This window comes from Theobroma cacao, chromosome 2 (assembly GCF_053813885.1).
Source record: "Theobroma cacao isolate CCN51 chromosome 2, ASM5381388v1, whole genome shotgun sequence".
NCBI lineage: Eukaryota > Viridiplantae > Streptophyta > Magnoliopsida > Malvales > Malvaceae > Theobroma > Theobroma cacao.
The window spans coordinates 35,246,250-35,253,155 of NC_142640.1; the positions used below are offsets into that span (position 1 = coordinate 35,246,250).

The 6,906-nt window shown below is 34.2% G+C and overlaps 1 non-coding gene across 1 annotated transcript; it reads left to right on the forward strand.

The window, feature by feature from the left end:
- The first annotated feature begins 274 nt into the window (after window positions 1-274).
- On the forward strand, window positions 275-381 carry LOC148764202 (small nucleolar RNA R71). Its single transcript, XR_016024984.1, has one exon. It is a non-coding gene; the product is annotated as a small nucleolar RNA R71 (small nucleolar RNA).
- The last annotated feature ends 6,525 nt before the right edge of the window (window positions 382-6,906 follow it).

Here is a 6,906-nt window from a genome sequence, read left to right on the forward strand (position 1 = left end):
TGGTGTGCCAAACTTTTTGGACAGTGCAACCACTTGCGCAGCTACTTGAGTAGTTAAGTTGCCAAGTGCATCAATTTCATAGGCTCTAATAGCTTTTCACAAACCCAACCTTTCTGAAGGCCATTGATAATTATTTAAAGCCATCTCTTCCAAAAAATTATAAGCATCTGTAGCATTCTTACTCATTAATGCCCCACCAGCAACAGCATCAATTATGGTTTTTATTAACCAAACCAACCCATTGTAGCATGTCTGAACTTTCAACCAATCAAAAATCCCATGATGTGGACATTTTTTCAATAGTTCTTTAAATCTCTCTCAAGCTTCATAAAAGGACTCACCATCAAATTGTGTGAATGAGGTGATATCATTCCTCATCTTTGGAATCTTGGCAAGCAAAAAAAATTTTGCTAGAAACTTTTGTGCCAAGTCTTCCCATTTAGTGATAGACCCATTGGGCAGTGAATTAAGCCAATTTTTTGCTTTATCCCTTAGAGAAAACGAAAACAGTCTCAATTTAATAGCGTCATCAGTTACTCCATTGTATTTAAAGGTATCACAAATCTTCAAGAAATTTACTAAATGAGAATTAGGATCATCACTGGGTAACCCACAAAACTAGACTAAAGACTGAATCATCTGAATGTAAGCTGGTTTAATTTCAAAATTATTTGCATTGATGGAAGGTCTCCTAATGCTTTGGTGTAAACCTTGCAAAAGAGGAACAGTATAATCTCGTAGTGCTCTATTTGCTTTGGGAACCAAATTAATGGCATTATTGTCATTGTTATTGTTATCCTCAGCCATTGTCTGACTTAAAGCTGTAACTTGTAAATTCTCCCTTTGACGTCTTCTAAAAGTTCTTTCTATCTCGGGATCAAAAGGAACAAGATTCAATTTGTTTCTTCTTTGCATACAATGACCAAAGATATCTGCAAACAAACAAAATCTAATATCAATGAGCAAAAATTAAGCATACATTAAATTGTTAAAGTTATGAGTGGCTTTGAAGATAAGCCATTGATTGTTTAAGTTCTCAATAGAACCCTATTAAAGGAAGTGTTTAAGCATTTTGGAAGTGTATTGAAAAGCATAAGGGAATATACTAGCTTAACTTGCTATAAGAGGTTGAATTTGGATGGCCTTAAGTGGCTTGTGAGTAACTCAGCAATGTATAGGTAAATGTGCAGCAGAGCTATGATTGATAGATAAGGATAGAACTTTAACGATAAGATGGTGTTCACTACTTTAGGCATTGAACTGTAAGTTATGGACTTGTAACCACTCTGTGAACATTCTGGTGAGATAAATTAGAGAGATTTTTCACAATGAGAAAAACATTAAAGCTCGAAGAGTGAATGGCTATATAGTTAAGTTGGGGCTCTGACTGACATGTCACATAAGTACAAAAATATGTTGCAAATATAAGGATGCTTGGAAATGTTGGTTTAAGGCAATGATTATCTTGCCATTAGGTAGACCTGATGTGGTTATGGTCTTGATATACTTGTAGACGCAAGGCATAAATTGTGAAATGTGCTTCCCCCACTAGTTTCAATTTATTTTGAGTAATTATCAAGGGAAAGTGCCTGATAAGGGTAGGTAAAGGTTGAACTATGTTTCAAATGTTTACAGAATGAGGGTGATACGATTTGATTAAATGATACTACTACTGGTGAGGGAATAGAAATACGCTACTGGAATTGTAGAGATCTATTTAGAAAAGAAATGATGATTTGAGAATTCAAGTACTCATATACGAGTAAAGATTTGGTAATGAGACATGACCTAGAATTGGAATACTACACTATGAATTTTGGCTAAGAAAATTGACTATAAAACACATGGTGTTTGGGGATGGTGCCAATTAGTGGTTAACTCTCGTATGAGAATGGAATATTGAAATCAGCTTTGTGTATTCACCACAAATGATGAGCGTGATCTAACCAACTATAAGATGAAATGATTCTAAACTTGATTGTTGGTTATTTTTGTTTTACAGATGGCTTACTGAGCTTGATATGCCTAAGGCTAGTCGAAGTTAACATTTTTGGAAATATATATGTATGGATATATATGTTGCATATTGGTACAAAAGCTCATACGAGTTGGGTATAATTTGATTCGATGATGATATTTTATCAATGGTTATAGTGCTAAACAAAGATTAAGATAATTTACTGCTGATTTTGGCAGTGAACAAGTTGATTACGATGTTGTTAACTTAAAAGTAAGTGTTTATACTTTTGGCATAAGTTCATCAAATTCTATTATATCGTGATCAAACTTGGTGTTTTGATATAGCCTAAGAGGCTTGGCATATGAACTAGCTTAATTGTGAGCTAGAAATTGTTAGGCTATTATGAAGTACACAAATAGAGAAGTATGACATGAATTTAACATCCTAAGCAGCAATGCAAAATGATGTATTAGTTTTGGTATAGCTTCAATATATAGTTTTGATATATAAAGATTTGGGGAAAAGTTTATAGCTTATACATGAAGGTGTGCATTTGAATTCGTGTAAGTAAAAGTGTAAAATCTGCCTTGATTGGCATAAAGCCCATGATTCAGAATGAATGATTATGGATTTAATTTTCTAAGGTAAAAAGGGCTAAAAGAAGTTAATTTCAAAAAGGTCTTAATAAATGATTCCTTGATTTTAAACTGCACTTAAGGAAAGATCAATGTCTAATTTCATCCTCAAATTGATAAACTAATGAGGCCATGAGATCTGACATTTGGAGTAAATTTAAGGAATTTCAAGTTATATATGTTGTATGTGGTTGATGACGAACAAGTTAGCTATGACATTGGAAAAATAGAGATGATTAGTAATCAAGACGAGACTAGGAAAGGAACTTTAAAGGAAAACAATTGAGCAACTTTAACCTTAAGATCGTGAGTTATTGATTAAAAAGATTGGTTAAGATCATAAGGAGGTATGTGGGATGTCATGGTTTATTAAAATGCTTGGTGGTATAAGTTTAGATTTATCTAGTGAACACTCGATCATGAAAGTATTGGAGTTTGTTTTTGGGAATATGGTTACTAATGGTTATTAGATTTGAATCATCCATGATGTTATATATATCTGAAATAAATAAAGCATGTTTTGACCCTTACGTGTTATGAAATGCTTGAATGTGGGAAGGTTTGATAAAAGATCAAGGTAGAGGAGTTGTGGATGGTTAAGTAAACATGCATAATTGATGATTTAAGGATGATTTGATTGAGGTGTGACCAAAATTAATAACATATTTGAATTTTCTTCATAAGATGAAGAATGATATTGTTTTGATCCAACAAGAGTAATACTAATGATTAAATGTATTATGACATTGTCGAGTTTTCTATAAAGATTGGAAGTTGATATAATGCATAAACCAAGATCTTATGTTAAGAATGCTTGACAAAAGTGATGTGGCAGAATTTTAGAACTTTGACTATTCACCCTATGCTGATTTCAATTCGAGGATGAACTCATTTTAAGTGGGGGAGACTATAGTACCCCGTACTTTGATATGGTGGCTAATAAAGCTTACGGATGCCAATTGAGGTTAATTACCGAGTTAACAAGGTGATTCGGAAGTGAACTTGTGAAACCTTGACCTCTATAGACCCATAACTAGCAGTAGATACGATAACACGGATTAGGGGCAATTTCATCATTTCTCATGGTGAGCTCTTGGAAGTAGCTCTCAAATGTTATTATGGTCTAAATAGATCTAAGGAATAAATGAATGATGGTAAAAATAAATGAAGAAGATAGAAATATTGATAATTTTCATGATAGAGGTAAAACGGTCATTTTGCATCTCGAGTCAAAATTTTTAAGTTTTCATCAACCCAAGTATTTCTAGACTCGTATGCACCTTGTCTCAGTGTCAAAGAAGTAAAAAGATTGTATAAAGGCAATGGAAAGACAAAATGACCTTGTTAAGGGCATTTTGGTAATTACGTGAGAAAATGGATAAACATAAGGCATAAATATCTAAGTTTCTAGCAAGTTCTTCAAATTTCCAGCAACTACTTCTTCTTCTTCTTCCTTTCTCACATTTTCTTACCTTTCATGGGAGCTTGCTTTGAAACTTCCATAGATTTTCTCAAGTTAACCTTAATTTTCATGCTTTTGTGCACCTTTTCGTAAAGTCCTTTATGCTCTCTTACTTTTTCAACTTAAAACCCTCAAAAGCCTTTCCTTAATACTTTCTCTCACGAATTGGACGTTCTAAAGAGAGAAAAAGAGATTTTTCTCAAGAATTCGAAAGCTTTTGAAAAGGAATTCGATTACAAAGCTACCAAGGTGAGTAATGAAACTAAGTTGATTTTTTTTAGATGTTGAGAATGGCTAGTGGCTAGAATTGTGAGTGTTTTGTAGTTGAGGTGGTCTATTCATTTTAGTGTGACTAGAATGGTGAAAATAGATAGCCACTTAATGGTAGTTGAAAGTTTGTTAGGAATAACTAGTAGAGCATGATTTAGGAGATAGCTTTTAGAAATATGGTTATGTGAATTGAGTTGATTTGTGATGCTATTGTGTGTGATAGGTCCCAAAGAGATCCCACATCTCCATTCAGACCATTAGTGTGAGTTGGAGTGGATTTAAGAATCAACAATGACACTGTGAATGAACTTGCACTAAAAATATTTTGGGAAATGTATTGGTATTTCGACGAAGCCTGTGAATGATTTTTATTTGATTGTTCCTTAAAGATTATGCATGGGAACAAGCCTTTGTTAAAACGTTTTACATTATGAGTGTGCAATATGATGAATCCTTGTACCTTATATGATGATGATATAAATATATATGTTGCATATTGATAGTTAATATTGTGTAACAAATATAACTGTGTGTGTGCATGATGTAGGGATGCACATGCCGGTGATGACGAGGTGAGAAAGTTTGGATAGTGATGTTGATGTGTGCGAGGAAGGAGTGCACATGATGATGTTGATGTGTGCGAGTAGAGAATGCACACGATGATGTTAAAGTGTGCGAGTAGGGAGAGCACACGATGACATTACCTTGTGCGTGTAGAGAGTGCACATTGGCTGAGTGAGGTGGTGGTATTCGTGTTTACATATGTATATATACATGTGTAGGAGAAAGTTTTGAATATAGTAGGTGGATGTAATGTATGTGAAATCTTCCATGTTGAACCTTGAAATCTTGCTAATTATCTTCAAATTGAATTGTATTGCAGTGAGAAACCTTCTGTCATGTTTACTATCTTGCTTGGTTTCTGCCATATTTTCTACTTCTTTAACCTTACGGTTGATCACGGATTTTCAACATCAAGGGATTAGTTATTCAAGTTTGAAATGGGGGGTTTTAATAAGAATTAAACGAAATTGCATTGTTTTTGAAACTAAGTGCATTTTTTGAACTTTCCTTATCGTCGCTCGTTCCCTTCCTATGTTCACTCACTGGGTTTATACTCACGTTTTTAAACTTCATGTTTTAGGTTTCTGAGTAAAAGGTGACTAGATCCTAGGATGAGGTGATCCTCCCTATCCATTATCGGTAGGTTTGCCAGATACTAAGCGTTAACCCCTACGCCCAAAGTCACTCCACTGACATTCAGAATGTTTGAATGTGTACATGTAAACTGGATGTGATTTGATAAGAATCGTTTGGCAAACTTTTTATGTATAATATGATTGATGAATACCATTATGAGTATATACTTGGATTTTATGAATCGATTTCAATGAAGTTATTATTTGAACATTATGATTTATGGAACTTAAAAGGGAATATGGATGATAAAGGGGCTGACGTCAAGGTTCATACGAGAAGGCTTGCTTAGGCTTAGTGGGCTATGCCCAGTGGGCCCATGCACCGGCCATGTCTAGAAAATTAGGCTTTGACAAATTTCTCCCTCTGAGTTTGTGCTCCCCTTTATTGTATTAATGATCGTTTCAAGTTATTTTGTTATCCAACTTAGCAGGCCATCTAATTTTTATCTATTTCTTAATGAAGATAACAAGCATTGATTCAGACATATAACAGAATATATTCAGGAATTGACATACAAGCTTGCAGAACTACCAGTAATAAGTGAGAAAGTATTATCAATATTGTAACCAACTATCATTAGCATATCATCATCAATAAACCATTTCCATTCTAAAATCAAATGTCATTAACAAGCCAACAAAGATAACAGGGTATTGTAACAAAGAGTAAGTTATCAACATCCAAACACTAACCATCACTAGTCAAAAACAAATTTCATAAATAACTAGGCATCATTAGAATCAAATTCTTAAATTACTATATCATTACTTCTACTTTCTCCCGCTTTTTGGTCATCAGAAAAACAAGGATGGTCTGCTTGTTCAAGAAGAGTTAGAAGGGGTGGATTCATCAATCCCATAGTGAACATTGAAGGGTCTGGGAGATGAGAAATAGGATGATTTTTGGGGTAAGGAATTAAGGGAAGGAGTGTCTGAGACTTGGAAAGGATTTTGGGTAGAGGATTTGACTGAGGATTTAGCTTTGTCAACCAATCTAGAAGACATATTTCTCTTGAGGAACCTGGTTTTCATTGCCATTGTCTTTTTGTCTTTTCTCATAGGTTTGGGTTTATCTTGTGTAGATGCCACTACTTTCCTTTTTACTTTGTCAGTGGGTTCACTTTTGCTTGTGGTGTGAACTAATTCAGGGGAAGTTCTTGCAGGTGTTGGTTTTTGTGTTCTGCTTCTTGTTGCTTTTTTTTTTTGCTTGCTCCTCCCTTACCATTTGATGAAACACATCCATAATTAAGACTCCCTCAAAATTTGTTGGAGATGGGTTAGCTTTCTGTGCTTCATCATGTTGTTGAGGATTAGAATTATCAATGATGTCATTAAGAGATCCAATCACTTATGTATCATCATTGTATTCTCCTTCAACTT